At 42.1% G+C, this 27,934-nt stretch overlaps 1 protein-coding gene across 4 annotated transcripts in view; it reads right to left on the bottom strand.

Moving 5' to 3' along the window:
• COPB2 (COPI coat complex subunit beta 2) overlaps nucleotides 1-27,934 on the bottom strand; it is a 1,357,654-nt gene that overhangs the window by 57,436 nt on the left and 1,272,284 nt on the right. The window lies entirely within an intron of this gene.

Genomic DNA, 27,934 nt, shown 5'->3' with positions numbered 1-27,934 from the left:
TTTTGGCTGCTTTAGCCCTGGCAAAGGCCTTAATAGACATGGCTGCAGGAGGCCTAGCAGCACCACGTCCTGGGGTAGAGACATCCAAAGGAATGGTGTCTGATAAATCACTAGGAACCACAGTAGTAGGCAAAACTTCTGAGGCCGATTCAACTAAGGTAGCAGGAGCCTCAGTAGTAGTCATGGGTTCGGCTGAAGATTGACCGGTTTTCGGTTTCGCGAAACTGAGACACTCATGCTTGCTTAACAGTGGTTTCGCCGAAACCGGACCGCGAGTGTCGGTCTTTTCTGCTTTTTAACAATTTGGGTAGTCGGAGGATCCGGCGGCATAATGTACGCAAAATCTGAGCCTAAAACTGTTCAGCAAACTCCGACGCCTAAGCGCTCGTCGGTTGAAGGAAGCACAGGCCGAACAGGCTGCTACGCCGTGGTCTGGGCCTAAGCAAGGCAGGCAGTAAGAGTGGAAATCTTTATGAGGTATTTGTTTCCCACAAGTTAAACAGTTATTGACTTTTTCTGACATCGGCTGAGGCAAGAAAGAGTCCCCAACGGGTACTTAGCTTTTAGAAGTCTTCAGTAGTATTCGGTAGTAGTAATCTCTGGATCTGACCGACCGGCACTTGCACAGCTTCTGCTTCCGGCGCTGCAAGAAAGACTGAGGAAATGGCGCCGGCTGATGCCTTTATACTCAAGACCAGCAGAGATGACGGGTGAAGTGCGACATCAGCAGCGGACCCAGACTTTGGAATCCGGCCGACCGAAGGGCTGCCTGACGACAGGACAACCCATTTGTTATGACTGCAGATGCATCCTTGAAGGACATCTACCTCTGGTGAAAAATGATGAAGCCTAACTAATGACAGAAGTGGAGTAGCCAGGCTGTCAATCGGAGGGTCCGCAGAGAGGGATGGAGCTGCCCTGACATGTGTGTCAGTAAATCCGGTTGTGGGTCCAGAATCCAAGGCGTGTCCATGATGTAGGGATGGAGAAAGGGGAAGCAAACCTGACAAGGCCAGTGTGGGGCAATCAGAATCATTCTGCTTCCCAAGGATTGCGCTTTCTGAATCACTTTTAACAGCAAGGGAACCGGAGAGAAAGGCATACAGCAGACCGGAGGGCCAATCATGGACTAGAGCGTCCCTGGATGACTCCCCCTGAGGGGGGGGTCAACGTGAAGTAGCTGCTGCATTTGGCATTGAGGGGGCTGGCAAAAAGGTTGCAGCAAGGCTGACCCCATCTGCAGAAGATCCGTTCTGCAACTAGACGGTTCAGGGACCACTCGTACGCATCAGAATAGCTCTGCTTAGCCTGTCTGCGATCACGTTGGACTTCCCCGGAATGTGCATTGCCACCAGAAAACGTTGGGAAGATACTACCCACTGCCACACTCGCATGGCCTCTCTGCACAGGGGGTATGACTTGTTCCTCCCTGCTTGTTCAGATACCACACCACTGACATATTGTCCGACTGTATTGCAATAGTCCCGAGAGGGAGAAAACTCTAAAGTGCCTGCAATGCAAGTAGCACAGCTCTCATCTCCAGGACGCTGACATGCAAATGTATCTCGTGCTCTTGCCACGTGCCTTGGAATGTCCTGCCTAGGTAATGCCCCCCCCCCATCTGGGAGGCGTCCGTAGTCACCGTGGCAATCGGGGGCAGCGGAACGAAGGGCTTTCCCCTGTTCAGATTGTTGGTGCAAATACACCAACTGAGATCCTGTTTGCACCTGTCCGTGAGTAAAATAGGGTGAGAAAGTGGAAGTCTTTGGAGAAACCACTGAGCAAAGAGGAGACATTGAAGGAGCCTCATATGTAATCTTGCTAGAGGGACTAACATAACTGTTGCAGCCATAGTCCCCAGGAGTTGGAGAACCTATCTTGCCTTTGCTCTTCTCAGGGGGAGCAGGGCGTGAACTTGTTGCTGTAAGACTCTGATTCTTTCCTGTGGTAGAAAGGCCCGCATTTGAACGGTGTCTAGTTCTGCACTTATAAAAATGAAACGCTGTGAGGGCAACAAGGCAGATTTTTCCCAGTTCAATGTTATGCCCAACTGTTGACAGAGAGTGATGGTGACGTTCCTGGTCTGGATTAGTAGATGCCTGGTGGTGACAGTGAGAAGCCAGTCATCCAGATAAGGAAACACTTGGAATCCTTGACGTCTCAAGTGAGCCGTCACCACCGCCATACATTTGGTGAACACCCTGGGGGCTGTGGTGAGACCAAAGGGCAGGGCTCGAAACTGAAAATGACTGGCTCCCAGCCGGAAGCATAGGTGACTCCTGGATGCCCTGTCCATTTTGATATGGTAGTAAGCATCCTTGAGGTTGATGGAGCACATCCATACTTCTTTTCCCAACAATGGGAGAATTGACTGTAATGTGACCATACAGAACTTGGACTTTTGTACATGGTTGTTCAGTTGGCTGAGATCCAATATGGGTCTCAGGTCCCCTGTCCTTTTCAGCACCAAAAAGAATCTTGAGTAAGTCTCTAATCCGATCTTGTCTGAGGGGACATGCTGGATGGCTCCTTTTTCTAGCAGCTTTGAAACCTCTGCAGCCGCATAATCCCTCTGACTGGGTGGAACGTCCAGGATTTTTCTGACTGGAGGGGGATCTGACGAAAAGGGGATGGCATAACCTCCGGAAATTATTCGTAAGACCCATTGGTCCTGGATGATGCTTTGCCAGGCCTCCAGGTATAACGATATTCGACCCCCGACTGGCTCTGGAAATGCACAGTCGGACCTCCCATCAGGAGCGATGGTAGGGAGAGCCACGAAAGGAATCGCTGTCTCCCGAGTTGCGGGGACCTCCTCTGCCTCTAGGGTGGCGGCTTCCTGAATAACCTCCCCCTCCTCTGCCTCTGGAGGCTCACCTTGTGCACCGGGAAAAAAACTCTGATTTTTTGAACCACATCTTTCCACCCCTCTGGGCCTTGGGATAAGGCCTAGAGGGAAGGGAAAAACAGACCCCTACAGCAGACAGAGTTTTTCCCTCCTGCTCGCACCTGGTGAGGGTGTCTTTCACCTTGGTTCCGAACAAAAAGGAAACATCAAAGGGAGCGTCGGTGAATGAAGACTTGAAGGCCTCCGCGAAATGACAAAGGCGCATCCAGGCTTGCCTCCTAAGGGCAACTCCTGAGCTTGCTGCCCTACTCGCTCCCTCGGCTGCATATGAAATCAGCCTCATGGAGGAGTTAATGATGGAATTGAGGGTAGACATCTGGGCATTAACCGTCTGGGCCACAGCCTCAAAAACGTTACCTGTGACAGTATCTCCAAGCTCCTTGAGGAGATCTCTCTGGAGCCGTGTAAAGTGAGATAAGTAGTTCAGCGACCGTAAGGTAAAAGTAGCTGATGAGAGGATACACTTCCCGTACCGGTCCATGGTCCTAGACTCCTTGTTAGGAGGCTGGACGGAGGAAGAAGTCTCTGCTAATTCCTTCTGGGTGGCAGCTGCCACCACCATGGCATCCACAGGGACTCCCTTGGACAAAAATTCCTTACCCGGGGAGCAGACAAAAATTTATTGGGTCTCCTGGGTAAAGGTTCCACAGAATCAGGGTTCTCCCACATCCTCCGACAAATTAAATCTAGGAGCTCATCGAAGGGTGGGGACACCCAGGAGGCGGAGGGCTGAGCACCGAAGGCCTTCAGGACGACTTGACTCCTCCTCGGAGGGGGCTTTGGACGGCCAGTCACCTCTTTGTTTCAATATCTCTAGGATGTCAGAGAAAGAAACATCCTCAGAGGATGACTTGGGGGACCCCTCCGATTCCTCGAGGTCAGCATCTGAGGTGAGAGACTCATCCTGGGAGTCTCAAACTTGGGGACCACGCGTGGGGGTATCCTGAGGCCTTGGGGCTCCGCTGTCTAAAGATAGGTGGTGATCAGAGACTCACACCGGAGTGGTAAGGGACAGAATGACTGACCCGCATGATGTAGCTGACGATCTGGCCAGCGCACTTTGCATGGCCTCAAAGGCTGGCCACCCCGAATCCGAAGACTGACCAGCCTCCGAGGCCACGACATGAGTCTGGGTTCCCCGGAGCTGACTGGGACGAGCCGAGAACAATTTAGCCAAAACCAGTGACTGAAGGAGTCTCTGCACCACCCTATCAACATCCACATCCAAAAGTGTCCTGGAGGATTTGGAGGATAGGGAGGGAGATCGAGATCTACTCTTAGGTGAAACTTGCCTAATACTAGGCGATCGGCTCCGAATAGGTTCCAATATAATTGGACCCGAGGTTCCATCAACACCAACACTTCCTGCGGCCCCAAGGACAGTGGAGCCGAGGAGGTCGAAGCTAATTTGATTACTTTCTCCGGTGGCTCCGAGGAGACTGAAGGAGCCAAAGACCTCTTTTTCGATTTAGTTGATCTAGGTTTGGAGCTGGAAGCAGATTCCAGGCCCTCTTTGAATGAGGGTTTCAAAAGTCCCTTCAGAATTAATTATTCTTTCTTTCCTGAAGTACCCTGGGACTAAATGCATGTCAGAAGCTGCAAGACGCCTGCAGATGGATTGCTCCCAGACAATAGACACATACCGAATTGTCCATCGGTAATGGACATTTTATAGCCACACTTTGAGCATTTTTTTAAAACCCGAAGGCTTGTGCTCCTTGGAATCTTTAGACATCTTAAGATATTACCACAATCACCAAGACAAAGATCACCGGTACTGTACCGACTGGAGAAAACAGTCACAAATTACACCACACTGAGCGCGGGAAAAAGACTACCACTAACCAGCTTGCACAAAACAATCCTCAGATACAGACACACACTAAGGTGACAAAGACTAAAAACTTCTAATTTAAACTGTTTTAGACCAGCAGTAGTACACACAACAAGGGGAACAAAAACTAAAACCTCTAATTTAAATGGTTTTAGACCAGACACACACAAGGGAATAAGCAAGGGGACAGACTAGGTCCTCTAACTGAAAACGGGCCTAGCCCGTTGGAACAGCTAGTGGGATACCACAAAACCGATCACTCTAAAAACATACACAAATAACACCAAACTAGGAATAGCTATTAAAATAGCTTTTGTTTGTAATAAATTCTCTCAAGAAGAAGAAAAAAGGTACTTAGCCACAGCCAAGAGTGAGACAACGTCCAAGCTACACGAGCGGCAAACGAGATCTGAGGATATGGAGCAATGCAGCATGGGATACCATCTTAGCCCAGCCAATAGAAAGACTTCGAGCTAGAAATGTTTGGCCGAGTCGGAGCCGATATTCGGCTCCAAACCCACGGGTAAGAATGTAGGCGAGATTGGACTACATAACATCGAAAGTTATGCACTTCATCCTTGCTGTCCTGCTATGTTCATTTCAACTTTTTGGGGAATATGCCTCATGACGGACCTGAGCTGGCAACTTGGAGCGCTTCTCCAGTGCTTGACCTTGCCAGTAATTCTGACAGGATGCCCCTTAGGAAAAAAGAAGGAATGCATAGGAACAGGAACAAAGCTTCACGTACAAGTCTATCAAGTTCCTCCAGGAAGGTATAAAGAATCATGACAATTTGGAAGGAGAAAGGAAGGTTGTCAAGATAGAGAGGGACAAGAATTGAGCGTTATGGTAAGCACATAAATTTCATATTCTGCATTGTCCCCTCCATCTGTTCTTGACTGTTTGGGACAGATTCTTTAGCTACCAGGATTTCTTGGTGGTATCATGATAAAATAGCCCTGGGTATGGTGGAACAGGAAGATGATCTGGAGCTGGATACAAGATTCAATTTGTACTGTTTGATAAAAGTGTGCACTGTAGCCCATGTTGCTGCTACACAGGCACCATCCACACTATAGTGTTTGAAAAAGGTAACACACATAGTAATGGATCTAGTGGAATGTGCACTTGGTTTGGTAGGAAGATAGTACAGTTGTGTACACTTACCATAAATGTAGATATTCGCGTGTATTCACTGTTGCAGTCATTACATTTGGGTAATCTGCTGGCAAGTTGCCCTCAGTCGGCCTGATTAACAAAGTCTTGGGTCCTGCGTCAGTTGCTGTCCCTTCTTCCATGACGTCAGGTCGTCAGGGGTATATAAAACATGCAGCCGACGCCATTACATCAGTTTTTCTTGCCCCAGATGTCAGGTGCCCCCCAAAAGGAGAGCAAAAAAAAAAAAAAAATATATATATATATATATATATATATATATATATATAATTCAAAACACAAAAAATACACCTCCAAACAAAAGCAAATACACCAAAAAGGCTTTCAAGCATAGTAAATGAAAGTAGAGGTATAGTAAGAGAAAAACAGGGGGCTGGAGGGTGGGTAACAAGGACTGCAACAGTGAATACACTCGAACATCTACATTTATGGTAAGTGTACACAACTGTACTATGTTCTTCATGTTTCACTGTTGCAGTCATTATATTTGGGTAGATTCCCAAAGCTATGGTTGGGAAGATGGATTTATACAGCATTAGGACCAGCAATAAGGCCCTGCAGGACAGCAGTGGCAAAGCCAGCTCTGGACTTGGAGAAGAAAGGTAAATGGTAAAGTTTGGTGAACATATGAACTGAGCTCCAGGCAGCAGCTTCTAGAATGTCCCTGGTAGGAACACCTCTGAGAAAGGCTGCAGAAGCAGATGTAGCCCTGGTGGAATGAGATCTGTTCCCCTGGGGGATAGTTTTACCATGGTGCATATAGCAGAAACAAATACAATGGCTTATCCATTTGAAAATAGTCTGCTTTGAAGTAGCCTTTCCTTCTGCCTCTGCAGCAAATGCCACCAGTAGTTGTTCAGATTTTCTTAGAGATGTTGTCCTGTTTAAGTAAAAAATCTAAGTTGTCTGTGTACATCCAATGAATGCAGAATCCGCTCCCCCTTGTTCTGTGGATTGGGAAAGAAAGTTGGCAAATTAATGGTCTGATTAAGAGCCACACTGGATACCACCTTAGGCATGAAGGATGGACTGGTCCTGAAAGAGACCCTGTCCACATGAAAAGTAATGAAATGCTCCACTGCCATAAGACTGTAACTCAGAAATCCTTCTAGCTGAAGTGACTGCTAAAAGGAAAGCTGTTTTTCAGAAGAGAAATTTTAAGTCTGCAGTAGCAGCTGGCTCAAAAGGAGGGAGACTGAGTTTTTCCAATACAAAATTGAGGTCCCAGGCAGGGGTTGGAGCTCTCCGGGGTGGTCTTAAGTTTTTGGCCCCTCTGAGATACTGCTTTAGCACAGGAAGAGAGAAGAGGGAAGGTTCTGTGTTGTAATAAGCTGAAATGGCAGAGGCATGGATTTTTACGGAAGAAAAGGACAAGCCCTTGTGAAGCATCTCAGTTAAGTATTGTAAAATCTGAGGAATATTGGGCACTGCTGTGCTTATTCCTTGTGATTGGTTCCAGGCACAGAATCTTTTCCATTTGTCAGCATAAGATTTTCTAGTACTAGGCCTTCTTGCCTTCAAAATGACATCCATCACAGGTTTGCTGAAGGATGCTAAGGGTGAATTTAGGTTATTAGCCAAGCCGCAAGATTCAAAGTTTGGAGTTGAGTGTGCAGAATTTGGTTGTTCTATTGAGACAGTAAGTAAGGTGTCTGAGGCAGGTGCCACGGTCGAAGGCGTGACACATTGCGCAGGAGTGGGTACCAGTGTTTGCGAGGCCAATCTGGAGCAATCAGATTCATTTCTGGTTTGTCCTGTAGAACTTTGGAGAGCAGAGGCAGAGGGGAAAAAGCATAGACTGATTTTTCCAGCTGAATGATACAGCATCCACTTTCCAAGCTTTTTTGTGATGAGTTCTTGTGCAGAATTTGTCCAACTGATAGTTCTGGTGTGATGCAAAAAGATCTATGTCTGGACTCCCCCCATTTGCCTGTCAACATGTTGAAAATCCGTGGTTCCAGTTTCCATTCGTGTGGGTCCATGAGATTTCTACTTAGTTCGTCTGCCAGAGTATTCACCTGTCCTGGCAAGAATTGAGCTTGTAGTTGTATTTGGTAGGTCAGGGCTGTGTTCCACAATGCCATGGCTAGTCTGCAAAGGGGGTAGGAATGTGTACCCCCCCTGCTTGTTTATGTACCACATAACTGTGGTGTTGTCTGTCTTTATCATTAATTGTCCTGGATGAAGGTAGTCCTTGAAGGCTGTCAGTGCATTCTGTGCAGCTAACATCTCTTTCTGATTGATATGAAGGTGCATTTGATTTGGGCTCCATTTGCCCTGAATGCACTTCCCTGCCAGATGAGCCCCCAAGCATAGTCTGATGCGTCTGTAGTTAGGGTTTGGGCGGCAGGGAGTGGAGTAAATGGCAGTCCCTTGTTTTGGTGGCAGGTCTCTGCCCACCATAGGAACTCTAGTTGCATTCAAGGTATGACAGGAATCGCTGTTTCCAGGCTGTGACAATGTTGGCTCCATAAACTTTTTAAGTACCACTGAAGTTTCCTCATATGTAGTCTTGCATATGGAATTAGAAGAACAGGAGGCCATGAACCCCAAGGCTTGCAGAATTTGTCTTGCAGATAGCAGGGTTTTTGTGGCCACTTGTTTGAAGTAAGTCACCAATTGAATTTGCTTTTCTGGCACAAGGTAAACCACCTGGGCAGTTGTATTCAAGCTTGCACCCAGGAATGTAATTTTTTGTGAGGTTATCAGTTGTGATTTCTTTTCATTTATGGTGTATCCGAGACAAGTTAGAACCCTTTTTACAAACCCCAGATGCTTTAGAAGAATGTCCTTGTTTTCTGCCTGAATTAGACAATCGTCCAGGTATGGATATATTTGAATATTTGCTTGCAAAATGCAATTACTGGAGCCAGGCACTTTGTGAAGACCCTGGGCACAGTAGATAAGCCAAAGGGCAGTGCAGGGAACTGGTAATGCAAGTAGCCTGCTCTGAAGCGATGGTATCTTCTGCAAGATTCCCTAAACAGGATATGCAGGTAAGCCTCTTAAGTCTAGAGTTACCAACCAGGCATCTTTGCCTAGCACAGGAAGCAACTGATGAAGAGTCAGCATCTTGAATTTTGGAATGTCCAGAAATGTGTTTAGAGTAGACAAGTCCAGAAGTGGACGCCATGATTTGTCTTTTCTGGGTACCAGGAAAAGTCTTGAATAGAAACCTAGTCCCTTTTCCTCTTCTGGTACTGGTTGAATAGCCCCCATGTTCATGAGGGACAGAACTTGTTTCTGGGCCTCTGCCCACTGATTTGGGGGCAGGTCTGGCCATCCGTTTGGGATTGGCAATGTGTGGAAATGAAATCTGTATCCCTGGGATACTATATTTAAAACCCATTTGTCCTGGGTTATAAGTTGCCAGTTTCGTGCATGAATTGCCAGTTTTCCCCCCAAAGGGGCGGCTGAAAGGTAAGTGCTTGGTGAGTGTAGAGGGAAGTCATTGAGCCTGTTTACCATAGGGAGGTGCCTTGCTGTTTCCAGATTTGGAGGTGGAGGCACCTCATTGTTTTGTTCTAAATGTCCCTTGTGACTGAAACCTGTAGCCTTTGGAATGTCTGGGTTTGACTTGAGAGGCTCTCGAAGGAACTGGAAAGGACCAGTTCTTAATAGGCCAGTGCCTACTAAATCTTGGAGGTTGCACTTGTAAGAAATCTTTCACAGTTTCCATAGATTTAGCTTTATCTTCCATCTTTTTTAAAACTTCTTCAGCCTTATTACCAAACAGACGGTCCTGTTGTAAAAGAGCATCAAACAATTTTGCTTTAACATGATCAGGCAGAGTTTGCTCTTTGAGCCAAGCATGCCTTCTTAGGACAGACCCTGTTATAGCAGCCCTGCAAGAGGCCTTCAAATAATCAAAACCACATTGCAAAGTATGTTTTCCAAATTGTTCAGCTGAATGCAATAAGTCCTGTAAATCTTTATTTTCAACACAGTCAGAAATCAACATAATTTTCTGTTTAAGCAGTCCCATGATATGCTGCTGATATTTAAGCATATGAAATTGATGGTTTAAAGCCCTGATTGCCAAGGTTGCAGAAGTGTAAACCTTCTTACCCCATCTATCCAGTGGCCTGGAATCTCTATCAGAAGGGGTTGGACTTTTAGCAGTAGAGGCCTTAATGCTCTTGGGACCCTGAGAAATGGTTTCAGGATCTGCAATATGATTTTTGAAAAGGAATTTATGGGAGTCAGGAACCCTGTAGTATCTGTCTGGCTTACAAGGAGCTGGAGGCAGAGAATCAGGAGCCATACTAGATTCTGAGAAAACATCATCAACAATGTCTAGAACAGGAGGTATAGCCAAAGGCCTATGCTGAGGAAGAAGAAAATCCCTAAGCCTCTTTTTAGATTCAGAGAAATCCTGACTTTCCCAGTGGAAATGTTCCCTTAAGGAATGTACAGTTTCCTCAAAAGAAAAATCCTCAGGGGGAGAAGCAGAAGGGATGGAATCTTCTGCATCAGAGTCCTCATAAGTAAGTATAGACAAATCCTGTTCATTAGAAGTGTCAGAAGAAATATAATCCTGTTCAGAAGATTCATAATCTATGTCTTGCCTAGGCCTCTTAGAAGGAGGAGGTTGGCTACCCCTGATCAGAGTAATTAAATCCTCAGACATTTTGATAATTTGTTTTTTAGGCATAGGGGCCTGCACATGCAGCCCAGACGTCAATTTTTTAGACATAGATTTAAATTTTGGCCTTAGTTTTGAAGATGGTGTCAGTCTAATATACAAATCTGTAGGCCTGAAAACACCCTCAGAAGCCGGTGCCTGCACAGCGGCTCTGGACCCATCTAAGGTAGAGACATCCGCGGGTTCCATAATTGAAGCATCTTGCGGCATTCTGGACTCCGAATGGGTCTCAGCAGAGGCCTGCGAATCAAAAGTAGCGGGTATCAGGGGCTGCGAAAGCAGCTCATTGATTACCAGCGAACTGGCGACTGGCTTAGGAGAAGCCTCATCATCAGTTTTGGACCTCGACGGTCTGTCTTTTTCTTTGCGTTTTTTTAGGTATTCCAGTAGTCGGATTGCTAACCGACAACATTTCTGGATAATTAATTTGTGAGCCAAAATATTTAGAAGCAACAACATACCAACATTTAATAGTGCGTTGATTGAATTTAGCACAAAACCGACAGCAAGGTACATATGGTCAGGGCCTAGGCAAGGAATACAGTACAAATGAAAATCCTTATGAGGTACTTGCTTCCCACAAGTAATGCAATTATTAACTTTTACTGACATCGGTAAGGAGCAAGAAAAAGTTTCCCCAATGGGGTACTTAGCTTTTAGTTGAAGACTTTGGTTCTGAAACTCGAAAACGAAAATTTCATGAGTCGGCCGACCGGCACTTGCGAACTGCTTCTGCTTCGGGCACCGCACGGCAAGAAAGACTGATGTAATGGTGTCGGCTGCATGTTTTATACCCCTGACGACCCGACGTCATGGAAGAAGGGACAGCAACTGACACAGGACCCAAGACTTCATTAATCAGACCAACTGAGGGCAACCTGCCAGCAAATTACCCAAATGTAATGACTGCAACAGTGAAACAAGAAGAACATATAAGCCTTTTGAGGTGTAAGCTACAGTTATGCAGTCCAACAACCATCAAGACAATGTAACTTCAGAAACATTTGACTCCAATTTGGACCTTAGAAAAAGATTCAACCAGTAGGGCATCTTTAGGTGTAGCTTTTGTGTGTTGACTTCAGTTTGAACTTAGAAAAATAAATAAATAGTTGAGCATCTTTAGATGTACCTTTTGTGTGTCGCAAATAAAATCTTACTTGATTATGTACATCTAGAGTATGCAAAATTAAAATGCATTTTCCTTGGTTAGAATAATTAGGGAAAAGATGGGTAAGTGAATAGACTGGTTCAAGGCTGACCCTGAAACTACTTTACGCACAAACGAAGCGTTTGACCTGACAGTTTATCGGTCTTTGTGAAAAATCAGATAAGGCTGTTTGCATGAAGCATGCAATTCAGAAATTCTTCTAGCTGAAGTTACTGTAATGAAAAAAAAGGACTTCCAAGAAAGACATTTTAAGGTGGTAACACAAGCTGGTTCAGAAGGGAGTTGCATAATGGCTTACAAGAATATATGGTCCCAAGGAGGAACTGGGTCTTTTAACTAGAAAATGTGTTTGAGACAGGCTTTTGAGATCTTTAGGGATGCTATGTAAAAAGAGTTTGCCTCAGCATGATGATTACAGATGGCTTCCAGCTAGACTCTATTGGTAGAATAACTTGCATTTGAGACAAAAAGATCTGCCAAAAAATGTAGGACATATAGAAGAGGAGTCAAAAAGGGATCTAGTCCCTTGTCAATAGCTCAAACAGAAAACTTGTATTTATTCTTGTAGATTCTACAAATAGGAGGCCTTTGTGAAGCAGATAAAATAAGCAAGGAGTCCTTAGCTATGACAGGAATTGGAGAAAGTATCCAGTTAGCCTGAAGGACTTGAAGTCCAGATAAGCTTGCTGGATGGGAGAAGACAGAAGATCTGATTTGGGATCCAGTTTGCATGGTGTTTATAGAACATGAGGCTACAGGTATGGGAATCAAATTTGCCAGAGGCAGAACGGTGCACTGACAATCACTGTTGTCTTGCACAAGAAAGCTTTCTGTAAGAACTTTATTAGCAGAAGAGGACAGAAAGCATGAAGGAGTCCGGGTGGCCAAGTATGGACTAGAGCATTCCTCTGTGATTATACCTGTTGAGGACAAAGTAGTTGCTGCATTATGAATTGGTGAGAGATGCAAAGAAGTTACAGCAAGGCTGGCCAGAGTGGCTCAATGTTTCTGTTGCAACTGCCTTGGCGAGGAGATACTCATGAATCATAGAATGCATTGACTCAACATATCTGCTAAAACTGTTTTGACCTTACAAAGGATATTTTGCATAGGACAGCTATATGTCCGGCCAGCATACCAAAGCCTAGGCCCTTCCCTGCACCACACATCAGATACATGTCCCAGGTCGGAAGCTTAAGGTACATAAGAGGTGCATGAGTGCAAAACCCTCAGAACTGAACTGCCCCAGAAGAACAGGAGCAGCAAAAGAAAAAATGTACATCCAGAATAAAAAGAAAAGTCCCCTTGGTTAGAAGAAACAGAAAAAACCCAATGGGGAAAGGAGGGAGAGACAGAATACAGCAACAGTGACAAGTAGGACACCTACTGGTAAGTTCTTACACAACTGTACTATGTCCTTCCTGAGTCACTACTGCAGTACTCCTTACTACAGGGAGAGTACCAATGCCATTGTAAAAAAGGAAGGAAGAAGAAGCAGAAACTGAGAAGCCCTCCAAAAACAGGGAGGATGGTCACAGCAAACCCTGCTCTGGCCCTAAAAAACATATCCAATGTGTACTGCTTACTAATTGTATACAGAGAAGACCAAGCAGCAGCTTCCAAAAAGGATCTAGCAATGAGACCCTTACAAAAAGCTTCAGAAGAGGCAACTGCCCTAGTAGAATGAGCCTGAACAGAAGTAAGAAGTTGTTTGCCATGAAGGAAATAAAATATGAAAATGGCTTTATAAATCTAAGAAGAAACTGTCTGTTTGTAAACTGCCTAACCTAATTTATTGTGCTGAAAAGAAAACAAAATTGCTCAGATTTCCTAACTTCTTTAGTCTTATTTAAATAGTATCTGAGCTCTCTATGCAAATCCAGAGATTGGAGAATCATCTTACTGCTATTTTGTGAAGAAAAGAAGATGGATGATCTGATTCAAAGGTACATCACTAACAACCCTGGACATAAAAGTAGAATTGTTCCTAAGACACCCTATGTCTCTGTGAAAAACTAAAAAAGGAGGAGCAGCCATAAAAGCCTGAAGTTCAGAAACTCTTTTGACAGAAGTCAGAGCCACCAACAAAAGTTTTTTCCAGGCAAACAATTTTAAAGTGGAAATAGCTGCTGGTTCAAAAGGTGTCTGTGTTAACTTTTCAATAAAACAGCTCAGGTCTGAAGGAGGGGGCGGGGTTTCCTGAAAGCCTAATATGAAAGGCCTTTTAGAAATACTTTGACCTCAAATCTAAAAGAAATCGGAGGATCCAGAGGCAGAAATGGCTGACAAATGAGCTTTAACAGAAGAGTATGCCAGACCAGAACTGAGCAACTCATGCAAATAGAAAAGAATAGGAATATACACCAGAAGAGGGTGGTCTCGTTTAGCACTGTGACATCAAGAAGAAAATCTGTTCCGTTTAGCAGCAAGATTTTCTAGTAGCTGTTTTCTTTCTTGTCCCCTGAAAATCCATAAGCACATTCTCAGAAAATGATACGAAAAAGGAATCAAAACCCTATTACCCAAAGTGTCAACTGTGGGGTAAGAAGATGACGGTGAATTAGGGAGTCCTTGTTTTGTGTGAGTAGACTCATCCTATGAAGTAAGTTGTGATGACTGCCCAAGGCCAGATGAAAAAGAAGGGGAAACCAATTCTGTCTGGGCCAAAATGAAGTCACCAACAAGATTTTGGCCCATCCAACACAACCTTGTATAGGAGCAGTAGCAGATGAGGAAGAGGAGGAAATTCATACAGGAAGATCCCTCTCCAAGAAAGACATGTGATCCAATTTCCAAGCCAGAGGACTTGACACTCTAGAAAAGAATTTGCGTAGTTGTCTGTTCTGAGGGTAGACTAAAAGATTTACTTGAGGAGTACCCCACTGATTAATGTCCAAGAAAAACTAACATCCATTTGTGAGGATTTATCTTGGATGTACTCAGGCACTCTGCTACTACATTGTTTTCTGCATGAAGAGTCAACTGATGGTGCATAGCAATGCCCCATGCTATGAGGCTAGTCGGCAAAGGTGTTAAGAATTTGTCCAACCTTGTTTGTTGATGTACCACATCACAATAATGTCTGTAAAGACCTTGAGTGGACCTGGAGACCACAGAGAATGCAGAACCTGAAAATCCAGGATCAGTGCTTTAATTTCCTTGACACTAATATGCTCTTTCACCTTCTGAGGAGACCAGACACCCTAAACCCTGATGATGTTGGAACACCCCCCCAGCTAGGTATGAAGCATCTATAAACAGGTCATGAATGGGGGAGTTACCAGGAAGGGAATACCTGAATTCAGAGATGTCTGGTTGATTCACCAAAGAAATTCCTCTGTTAAGCAATGGAAGAGAGCAATCTGGAAGTCTTTAGATACCATTGGAACTTCTTCACATGGAGTCTGCTCTAACTTACCTTATCTACCTTATAAAGAATTTCCATTACATGCTAACTTTTGCAAACACATTCCAATCATTCAAGCCTTGGAGCTGACTCTTACTTACCATTGTTTATTAAACACTGTAAAGACTACACCTTTTAGCAGCTTCACTTTCTCGTTAATATATCCCTTACTTATAACACATTTCTTATACAGTGGGAAACAAATTCACCTACACCACCTGAGTTTTGGTCCACTTCTCTTTTCCTTTCCCTCTCTAACTCAAAATCAAGCCCTTCATTACACAAATACATCTTCTCTAGAAACCAGTTTTACCTTTGTGAGATTCAAAATCAGAGAGCTCTCAATTCTTCCAGACTCTGCATTATCTTTCAGGGATGCAGGGCACCAACATCTGCCCTCTTTGAGGATCTCACCACAAAGCTTTCCATCCAGTTACCACAACCTACTGTTTCGACTCTCTAATCTAGCCCCTCTGCAGACAACTAGTATGGCGGATATCTTTCAAATGAATCATTTTTTATCAAAACCGGAGCTACCCTCACATCTAAGCTGCTAATTCATATGAATACTACAGGGTCAGTACTCCACCTATACTTTCTACCATCAATTATTGCTAATCTGTTCTACACTTATCCAGTTCTACCTTTTATTTCAATGATTTACTTTTCTTCAGGTCTTCTAAAACCATCTGTTTCTTAAAAACTTTCATCCTAATAAGTTCTCACTCATGGCTAAGTTTCAATGAAATCCTCCTTATAGAGAATAAAGCCAAAGTTATGATTTTTTTTATAACAGCACTAGTCTATAACCTCTATCACCATCCTTCTTCATCTACCAACTACAAAACCATTTCTTTAGAAACCATCTGGGCATCTAACTGGAGTTCTCTCTCTATGACCATCTATATAAAATACAAACGCCCTGAACAAAATCAACAAGACTCTACTGCTACTACAAAATATTTTGTTTCCGTGGGCCACAAGCATGCAAAGTAACCAGAAAAGGTATCCTTTACAACCAGAACACATAGAACTCCCACTTCTTGTATACTCTTCCATCCATCTAAAATCTCAAAAGACTGATAGTTCTTAGTAATCACATCTATATACTTATTCTAGTGTTGTGCAAACTTCAATGCACAACCTTCTCTTGCACCAAACAGATCCCAGTTAAGGCAACAACAGACCTTGTTTTCCTTACACTTGTTTTAAGAATAATTACATAAAACATCCTTAAATTAAACTTCATTTTAGAAGCATACAATATGATCTACAAATCTTAGAACTCTGACCCTTTCAACAAGTCCCCAAATTCCCTGACTGTAATGTTATTGAGGTTTCTCCATTTGTCCTTGTGAACTCTGGGATGAATTGTCCCCTGAAGTCAGTCCACAGCAAACTAAAATCTGTACTCAAATGCAGATCTGCTTGCTCTCTAATGCAATCCAAAACAACTAAAGAAATCTTGTTTGGTCAACACTATCCTACTTCCTTTCCCAATTTAATGGTGTTTTATTGAGGATGATTTATTTTTCTAGCCCATTCCAACCAGTACCTACATCAAAATACAAAAACAACCTTAATACATTATCTCTTCTTGAGTCTCTTCCCACTACATGAATTGATGCATTATCCTTCAGCTTCACTTGCATCACCCAGTATGAATTAATGCAATACAGTGCTGACTGCTGCATTATGAACAATGTTTCTCAAAATAACCTGATGTAATATTGTCTGCCAAAGTTCACACATCTACTTGTGTAAGCTTTTCAAAAATCTTTGCAACCTTTGCTCTGTACTACTATTCACTTGTTATACATAAGCCCTACACTGTGTACTATTCCTACATTTGCAAACTCTTCTGGCTTACTTTTTATAACATTTTTTGTTCTTTGAGCTTGAGCAATAGCTGACGTAGGACCTTCTGGATCAGTCCATTACCATTATCTGTAAGCTAACAATGAATAAATAACTGTTATGAAATGTTATCAACTGTGTATTATTCTGAGTGATAAATGTACCATCATTATTTGCTATATGTTCTAGTTTTCAAATATCCTTCTTTTTATTTAAAGCCAAGTAGCACTCATAGAACTTTTACTCCTGGGTTTCCTCTGTAAATGTGGACTAGTCAGTAGGATCACTCACTGGAAGCTATACAATCTTTGACTCTTCCTCTTCAGAGCACTGACAGCAATAGCAAACCATCTCAGACCATCTCTCAAAACACAGGTCTAACGCAGTTTGGAGTAAGTGAATTCAGACTAGCAGACAGTCTCAATATAATGTCACATGATCAAAAGGCAGGAATATCAATCCCAAAACAAATATATACTACAGCAAAAGAATACTTCATACCAGCAAATGACATTAATAAAAAAGCAGCATTAATACAATGTTTCTTCAGTGGTACAAGCACCCTTACTTAAATATAATGCCATGGACAAATACCCACAGGAAAAGGGTAAAAATCACCTACAATGATTTTTTTTCCCGTTCTCTATCTCAGCCATCTTACAGAAACTGAAATTTACTCATGCTTACTTCATATAAAAAGGGAACTGTACACATCTGTTTCTACAGCAACCAGACCACAGAAATCCACTTAAAACCACTAAACAGAAGCAAAGAATATTTTTTACACAAAACCCAAGAAAAATCCTCAAACTCACTGAAAGTCATTTGATACAGCTGCACATACAAAACTCAGCAAAGCTACCTTAAATGAAGCCATCATCAATGAAAAACATCAGCAAGAGCATCTCCACAGAAAGAATGCCATCAGAATGTCAGCATTACCATTATCTGACTTCATAAATTGGAAAAACTTGTGTACTGCAGACACCCTGCAGCCACAAGGTCGAGGGTATATGCAACATGTAAGGAAAGTTACAGTATCCAACTCAATCATGTTTTTGGGAGGTGAAAGGAAACTGGAATAGTATTACAAAAACAATAAAAATATGAGGAAAACATGACAGAAATGAGTTCACGAAGGAAAACATACATTGGCAGAAAGTACAGTCATAGGAGGTGTTCATCATAATTTAAGCTCCTAGGAAAACAGTTCACTATACTACCAATCTGTAATATTTCAGCTTACATATCAAGCAAATCTGTCTGTATATCTATATACACACAGGTATGTATGTATGCATCTATAACGCTGGCATACATTCTCTTTACTTCCTCTTTGAAAACTGTAGAGTAGACAATGTAATGCATGAATTTAATTGTTATATAATCTGAAGCTCGAACCTAGGTCTAGGGTAGAATATGAAGAGCTGAAACTTTAGTTTTTGGTCTGGCCAGTTGGTTAGATTTTTAAAAGAGGTGGTTCAGTTTCTAAATCCTGACCGCTAAAAACTCTGATGTGCCTGGAGGAAGCAGTGATGGACAGTTGTTGATTAGTACCAAAGAGCTTTTTTTTTTTGTTGAGGGTGTCCAAGTAATTTCATATTGACAAGTCTATTAGAACGTAAGCAAAGGTAATTTTCAAGGTTATTTATTTATTTTTTTTTTATTTCAAAGTGGTAGAGACCTGCCATGTACAGGACCATATGTCATCAGCATAAAACAACAAGTAAAATGGGGGCAGGTCAGACAACAGAATCTAGAAAAGAGCCCTGTGAAACATCACTGCATAACAGAAAGCCAAAACAGCCAAAGGATCTAATCTCAGCTTGAAAAGTTCTGCTTGAGAGTCAATTCATAAACCCACCAACAGTAGAAGGACCAATTCATATTGCTAACATTAGGTTTTAAAGGAAAGGGTCAAGACAACTGAAAGCTTTCATTAAATCTATAGATGTCACACTGCTGTATATAATAAGCAGAATGTCAGCTGTCAGAGACCTAGGGGCTGTGACTGTGTACTACCCAGTCCAGAGTCATGCAGTCTCATTAACAGAAGGCTTTATTTTTGTGTGCATTCTGAAAGTGGGGAGTAAATGATCTTTTTCAAGATTTTACCCAAAGTGGGTAGTACTAATACTGGGCTGAAACTGGAGGCCAAAATAGATCTTGCCTTTTTGGGGGATGAGGTTTAACACAGCAAATTTGCAAGCAGCAGGCATAATACTTAGGCAGATAAAGAGGTTGTAAAGTATGCTGAAGAAGAAATTTAACAGTCTCTGCACAATCAAGAATACCGGGGCATCAAAGCAAATTTCTTCCAGAATACTTTCTATTTCCCCTGATTTTAAATATTTTGAAATACAAACGTGGTGTCTATAAGGGAGGGGATGGAGGATGGTTGGTGGTGGTATTAGTACTGTGGAAAGTTTCAGAGTTTACTGAGAAAGTCAAAGCAGGTGAGTGACGCAGCAGTTTGATAGGTGGAATGTTTAATTTTGCTTACATCCATAATGAAATTAAGCAATAGTAAGTGAATGAATGGACAGTAACCATACTGCTGCCTCCAGTTATCTCTGACTGGAAACATGAAGTATGCTGCAGGGTCTACAACTCCCAATGAGCTGTAATAGAGCGCTGAAATGTTTTAATATCCTACTTGTAACAGAAAGCAATACAAGTCAAGCTGACACTGACAGTGTTTGGATTTGACAGGCAAGACCTCCTTTCTATCTTGAAGAAAACTTCTTCTTTAGGCTTTTCCCAGTTAGGGGTTGCCACAGCAGATCACCTGTCCACTCATGATTGACAGTAAAGTTTTACGGTGTCGAGTTGCCAGCCCGGTGCCCATCCTTCACAGAAGGCACACACATGCACACACTCACGCCTAGGGCCAATTTAGAGTGTCCAATCCACCTACAGCATGTCTTTGGGATGTGGGAGGAAACCCATGCGACTACAGGGAGGACATGCAGACTCCACACAGACGGCACCCCAGACGAGGATCAAACTGGAGAACTTCTTGCCGTGAGGTGGCAACACTAACCACTGCACCACCGCGGTCGCCCTTCTATCTTGAAGAAAACAAAAAGCTTATTAGTTTTCATGCAAAAATACATCTTTCTGGTGTCCAAACACCCAATATGTGCAAGAGATGTCCTCCTGCATTACAATGATAAAAAAATAACTGGAGAGAATACTTTAACCAGATAGATGAGACAACTTTTCATGTAAGGCAATAATTATCCTTCCAAGATGTCCTCTCACTGAGAAAGTGCACAAGGTAGTTGTTGCAGATCAGTTTCTGCACTTTGAGGGGACTACTACAAAGAAAAACTATGTACTTACCATAAATGCAGAGAAAACGTCACTCTTCAGCAACTACCATTATGAATATACACTCTAGGTATTACAACTGCTTGGATGACAAAGCTTTCCCAGCCTACCATGAACCAATCCCTTCTCATACACAGTTGTCTCTCTCACACACTATCTCCAGTTCTTCAGTAATAATGTTAATATAGAGAAAAAATGGAGAAAGGGGAGAAGTAGAGAAAATGGAGAAAGAAGGGAAAGAGGAGAAAACAGACAAAACACACCCCTTATAGAGGACAGAGGGATGACATTTTATTGAAGACAGGCCTTCTTTGAGATCTACTGTTATCGTAAGTTAGTAGCAGATAAAAAGGAGGTCCATCTTCAATAACTGGTAAGGACGGTCATACAGATAGTTAATATCACAATAACATGCCCTGCATGACAACAGCCACAAAGGAGTGTACCCTGATATCTCCAGCTTAAAATGCCCATAAAGCATACTCACAGATGACCAAATAGCTGCTTCACAAGTGTTATCTACAGAAGCACTGCACAGGAAGACTGAAGATGTGGCCACAAGCAGAATGAGTCTGAAGCACTGAGGCAAAAGGTTTACCACATGCAGCATAATTTAATTCACTGCAGTTAGCTAACCACGGAGTGATGCTAGTTCCCACTGTAGACTGGGTCATCTCTGTGGAAAGATTCTGATGTGTTCACATGGAATCTAAGCTTTCACTGGACATTCATGCAATGGAGGAGTTAATTCTCTTTTGTTGCAGCATAATGCAAAACCGAATATGATACAATAATGAATTTTGACTCTGCAGCTACATTAGGCCATTAATAATGGGTTTGTTCTGTGGACCAGACTATCCTTATGAAATATAAGATAAAGGGGGCTTGACAAACACACTATTACTTAAGTAAAGAGAATTATTGAGTTATTACCACTAAAGAGACACTGTTTTCCAGCACAGAAATTCCAAGTCTGAAAAAGTCACTGGTCTGAAGGACAGCAATGTCAACTTATGGAGTATGACTTAAGTCTTATAAGGCCAATGGGACTCAGTCAGGGCATGTTCTCCTAAGGAAGACTTTGCAAACTTTATTATGGGAAGTCAAGATCATTACTGGAACTCCAAAGGAAAGTCCAACATGGCTGCTAGGTATTTGGAGTTCAACAACTAATAATTAGGACAGTGCCATAAATACAGGTACAGTGAATGACAATATTGCATTTCACATTGGTCCAAGTGCAAAAAAGTCATTTGTCAGGGCAAGTGTCCTAGTAGATGACCTCTGAAAGGAATGAGAATGGATACTAATCTATGCAAAAAAAAAAAGGTTGGGTTGCCAGCTATTACATCTAGAGAAGACCGGTTGTGAACTTCAAGGAGTGAGGGACTTGGAGACGTTTACCCAATGGCAGTGTTAGTTTTAACCTGTATAGAAAAACATGTAGATGGGTGTTGATTAGGAAAGGTATGTGGAAACCAATTTTGTCGGGCCCAAAAAAGGGCTACCAGAATCACTCCACAAAGGTATTTTGGCCTTCTGAATGAACCTCATCAAGGGAAATAGAAGATGTACAGAAGACCATTTGGCTAATCCTGTACGACAGGGACCAGTATTAAGGAGAAGAAACAGTAATATTTCAAGTGTGATGGGAAGGTGAAGAGACCACAAACTGGGACTTCTCACAAGCAATCAATCATCCTGAGTATGCTGAGACTGACAAGACAACTAACAAGGAAGAGCAAGGCAATAACTCTGTTTGTCAGCTAAGGAACTGCCCCCTCCTGCCCCTCTCCAGGAATATCATCTGTCATCTAGGTTAGTTCCACTGCCACACACACATTAATGGCTTTGTGGTAAAATGAGCAAGAAAGACAGTCTCCTTGTTTGCTGATGCACCACACCACTCCATGGTGCACCATGTTGTCTGAATGAAAAGCAGCCTTTCCCCAAGGCAGGACATTGTTAAATGTCATCAATGTGCAAGAAGCCTACCAGATGTTGGAAGCAAAAGCTATATACTTTTTACAAAACCAAAATGATTTGCGGTTTGGGTAAAGGTCAGCAATGTTCCTTTGTCAGCAGTTATGAGTTCAGATATTCATTCAATGAACTTACAATGGTCTTATTATGCATGCTGCCTATCTAGAGCTAGACATGGCCTCTGATACCATCTTCCATGGCAGTATGACAGATTAGTAAATGTCTGTATAAACTCCTACTTCATCAGCTGACTTGCTAACTGGTCATCTGAAAGAACTCAGATTATTAACGTTGCCTCTACTCCCATCTTGAAAAGAAAAACACCAGCTTTCATTGGTCCCACATAGTCAGTGGTTGGATTTCTTTTTGGTATCCATTTTACTGTGACCCAAGGCTAATATTTTGGGAGTGTGGTTATCCAAAACTGTGGTTGACTGTAAACTGGGTTCTGCTTGATCTCCCACTGATACCCAAATGCCCCAGCTAGGGCTGGACTACAACAACATAGAAAGTTTAGAAAATAGTCTAAAAACACAATGCTAAGAAGTGTAGTATGATAGCCCACATATCTGTATTAATGATATTCTTCAACAGACTAACACTGCCATGAGAGATGAAGGTACACGTGGATTAAATGAACATGATGTCACTGCTGCCATTATTAGAAAATATTTCTATCTGGCTCAACTGATATTTGAGGGGTTTTCTTCCAAATCTAGAGATGTCATCACACTATACTCCTCTCTCATTAGAACTATTAATAAATGTAATGCTCCATTCGGTATGTACCACACAAAGCACAATACCATACAAGAAAGACCAAGCAGATTTCTAAACTGGAAAAAAGAAATCAAGGGCCATGAAACCCTCAGCTACCTTGAAAGATCAGTTTTACTGTCCATACAGTCTCTGGCCTACTAACTCCTTTGCAGTGAAATATGTCTAGTCTACTGTGCCACGAAGAAGTCAGCTCTATTTGGACTCCTACATTTTAGCAGGCTCAGTGGTATCATTCAATGCTACATCAACAAATTAACAAAACCTACTGGAGAAAGAGGTTCATATCCCAATATATTCCCCATTTACAAAACATATTTTCCCTACATATCAAGCACAGAGGTGCAATGGCTGACTTCAAATTTATATGAATGGATGGGTAGCCAGAGATTCAATCCAGATATTACCAGTATGGCCCACCTTGAAAAAGGCGGCATTAACATTAGCATTAGTATCCTACTCTTAAGGGTGCTCTGCTTAAGATTGTTTAAAAGCTGGGCATCTTTTTTTCTGAGTGTTAATGGCTAGGCTTCTTACTGTCCCAGTGACTCCCTGTTTGCCTGCCTAGTAACTTCCTATGTGCCTCACGTCCCTGCTATGCCCCTGACTTGCAGACCCGCAGCTTACGCCAGGTGGAAGAAAAACTAGATTTCAGCATTAAGACTTTCTCTTTGGGGAGAAAGAAATGGCTCTTAAATTTAGCACAATCACCAAGAAAAAATTTTTTGTCTTCAGCTACAAGCTATCTCTGACAACGTTCAGAGTGATTCCCCGGTTGGACAAAGTGAATACTGTGACTGCCACCACACTGCGCATTGCCTGTGGTGAGGAGGCCTGAATGCCACAGTCATCCAGACATGGAGAAAAGTGAACAACTCCTATCCTCACATGGAAAGATATTAGGACTATGCATTTTGTGATGACTCAGAGCTGTGGACAATGTAAAGGGGGGAAAAGTAAACCTAAAGTGACTACTCCCTGTGAATTTGAAAAAGCATCTGTGACCTGGATGGAGAGAGAGACATGCAGGTATGTATCTTTCACATTCACAGTGGATAGCAACTCATTCTCTCAAAACAAAAGAGGCTAGATGAGGAACCTAAAAATATTTCATCTACTAAATCTAACTTTAACAGTAAGATCAATTATGTAATGAAATGTAATAGACATTCGGATATTATGCAAAGAATCATTACGAAAAATTGAACTATTTTAACATCCAGTCAGGAAATTAATGAGTTAATAGGTTATAGACCAAACTTCACCTATAAGAGAGAAAATAAGCTTAAACAATTTTTATGCTATAAAGATGTAAGAATGAGTAAAGATACTAAGATCCCTATGGGAAAACAAGGGACAGTACCTTGTTTAAATTGTGTACATTGTACTGATAATTAATACTGATGTTTCATTTATACATCCACTAAGTGGGAAAATGTTTGAATTTAAGGCTAGGGGTACATGCAATACATCAAATGTGGTATATTTTGCCAATTGTACCTGATGTAATTCATTTATCAGACATGCGAAGGAATGTCTTAACAAATGCATTGGCTAAACATATGTCTAGCAATGGACTGATGCATAAATTTAAATTTAGGATTCTACAGGTAATTTATCAAAATCCCAAAGGTGGTGATATAGTAAATAGAACTGAATTAATGGAGTATAAATGGTTTAATTATTTTCGAGAAGATAAATATCCTGGGCTTAACACTGCTACTAGTATCAAACCTGTTTTTAAGAGAGAAGCATGAACTAATTTAAGATACTGAAGTGTCATAATCAAATGAATAGTCTGTTGAAATGTTTTACATGCTTTTTATATTTTTTATGTATGCTTATATATATATATATATATATATATATATATATATATATATATATATATATATATGGCTTGTTATTTATTTTGTAAGTACGTCTATATTTCTATTGTTTTTTATATATAAGTATATTTATGAGATAGGGCATTTTGATTAAGCTTGTAATTAGGACATAATTGGATATGTGAACGGATTGGTTCTACTGTTTTATAAATGGTTCATTTCATCTGTTGATTTTATACACTGAGGAAGAGTTGTACTCAAAAGCTTTGTACTACCAGTAAAACGTTGCAGTGAACATCTTTGAGTTTTGTTCTTCTGTTTCATATTTGTACCTGGAGTTCTTCAGCTTACAGGTGCTTTTTTGTTTAGTTTTATCCTCTCGAAACAGAGGAAGAAACCTCAGCTGTGTTAGCATATGAAATTCCTCACATCCAAAGAGGTGTCTGCTTGGAAACACCAGGGACTGACTTCCATGGGTGAGCTGTTACTCAATGTGCAGTCATCTTGGAAATTCCTAGGTATGCAAGTTCTTGGTACCACTTAGCAAGGTCTTCCACCCCAGGCAGTGTATCGCTTGCAAGAAGAGATGTTGCGGTTGCTGCTGTCTTCTCCCAAGTGAGCATTACAAATGGAAGTTTTTGGATGGAATCTGCCTTTCTCATGCACAAATATTCCAGAGACATTACAAACCTTACAAAAGTAGCTAGTTGGACTCTGAGTACTCCAGTCAATTCTGGTAATAACCATAACCAGAAACATGATTTTGTCAATATAAAGAGGCATAAACATCCCACGTTGGGTGTTTTAATGCATGCTGTTCAGGGAGTCTTCTGGAAAATATCCACATAAGCAAACTACTCAAAAGCTTCACATGACAAAGATCTGAAGATATGGCACAAGTGTACCACCACTATACTGAATGCCAGCTTGTCTGAGGGGAAACTATGCTCGTGAAGTCACTGAAAGGAATCTTTGCAGGCTAGTTCTGGAAATGCCTGGGGGTAAGGAATGCTAGTTTGTCTTGTTGCTGTGGTAGTAATGTCTCATTCTGGAGAAAATGAACAGCTGGCTGTGACATGAACTGCTTAAGCCAAAAGAAACCACACTGCCTTGGCTAAACTGAGGTTAGACAAGTTGGTTTTACTCTGCCCATTTTATGTTCGAGAAGTACCCTTTTAATCAGCAGAACTGGACTAAAGCCATATGTTTTCAACGGGCTCTGATGTTAAGTGTGTAAAATAGAAGCAAAATATTCAGATGATTCCAAAACAAGTCTTTGTTGTGCATCAAAGTTGCACTATTTATTGAAACTTTTCAGAATTCTGTTGCCATCTGTATGTCTGTTGACAGAAATTTAATAAATGATTCTGCAGGCCCAGAAGATACAAGTGCAGTCAGGAAGGTGTTGTACTGGACTTTTCACTGCCAAATTCATAACACCTTGTACAGAAGACCTTCTACCTCTTGGTGTTGCACGTCAATGTTGTACATCTGTGCTGATCTCAACAGGCCCTGGGTGAATACTGTTCTGATAAGACTCAAAACCTTAGCGATTATTTTCATCGCCTTCAAGATAACATGAACAGAGATACCTTTTGAGTACCAATAACCCTGAAAAGGGAAATCTTTGCAGTAGAGGTCTCCTAACACAGTCTGATGTCTCTACTGCCAAACACTGCAGTTATAAAAAGATGCATGTGACACTGTCAATTAAACTGAAAAGATCCTGCCATTAATAAAGAATGTGCTGCTTCTCCATTTAATACTACACACAGAAAAAAGAATCTCCTTTACTTAATCCAGTCCAGAAATCATTTTTAGAGGACATAACTTAATTCAACACATTATTTTGTGCCCAAGATTGGGAACCATCATGATGACAGATGGCATGCAGACCAAATCCCTTAAGTATTGTTAATTTTTTTCTCCTAGGTCCTTTTTCTCCAACGTCTACTAACTATGGGCCTTCCCAAAGTGAACTTGAGCCCATTCTTTCTGACATACCAAATATCACCAGTAGAGAGGCAAGAAAGTAAAGTTGTGTATACTTACCATAAATGTAGATGTTCAAGTGTATTCACTGCTGTAGTCATAACTGATGGGATTTCCTGCCACAAAAGACCTTGGCTGGCCTAACTACCAGAGAATGTTTTCCTCCTCATGAAGCCGGGATTTCCTGCCACAAAAGACCTTGGCTGGCCTAACTACCAGAGAATGTTTTCCTCCTCATGAAGCCAGCGGACACCCTGACCGATGTCAAAACATCTGGATATAAAAGGAATCAGCCAGTGCCATACCATGAGTACTTTCTTGCCCCCAACAGATAGGAATCCCCTAGTAGGTCCCTAAGGTGAAAGGCCTACACTCAAGTAGGAGGGAACAACCTGGAACTAGAGAGGAGAGTAACCACCCCAATCTCATGGGGCAAGAGGGGAAGGATGGAGGAAAGAATACTGCAATAGTGAATACACTCAACCATCTACATTTATGATAAGTGTACACAACTGTATTATGTTCTTCGTGTTATGCTGTTACAGTCATAACTGACAGCATGACTCCCAAAACTAAAAGGAGGGTGGATGGAAAGATTAAGGTGAGGAAAGGATGTCTTGCAAGATGGCAGTGGTAAGCCATGCTCGAGACTTGGAGAAGGTTGGAAGGTGATAATGTTCAGTGAAGGTATGCACACAGAGGACCAAGTAGCAGCTTCAAAAATGCCCTTAGTGCCCACTCTTTTGGAAAAGCAGTAGATATAGCAGTAGCCCTAGTGGAGTTTGATCTCACAGGGTCTGTAGGCTTCTTTTCATGATGGCTGTAGCAAAACAGGATGCAAGAGAAGATTCATTTGGAGATTGTTTAGAAACTGATCTTCCCTTAGTGCTACTGACAAAGGTCACAAAAAAACTGATCAGACTTCCTGACATTCTTTTTTATGTCCAAGAAGTAACGCAGTTGCCTAGCCACATCCAAAGTATGGAATATTCTTTCCCCCTTGTTTTGAAGGTTAGCAAAGAAGGT

The sequence above is a fragment of the Protopterus annectens genome, chromosome 4.part1 (genome assembly GCF_019279795.1).
Source record: "Protopterus annectens isolate FY-2018-M chromosome 4.part1, PAN1.0, whole genome shotgun sequence".
In the NCBI taxonomy this organism is placed as follows: domain Eukaryota; kingdom Metazoa; phylum Chordata; order Ceratodontiformes; family Protopteridae; genus Protopterus; species Protopterus annectens.
This window is presented reverse-complemented; position numbering and strand designations above follow the sequence as displayed.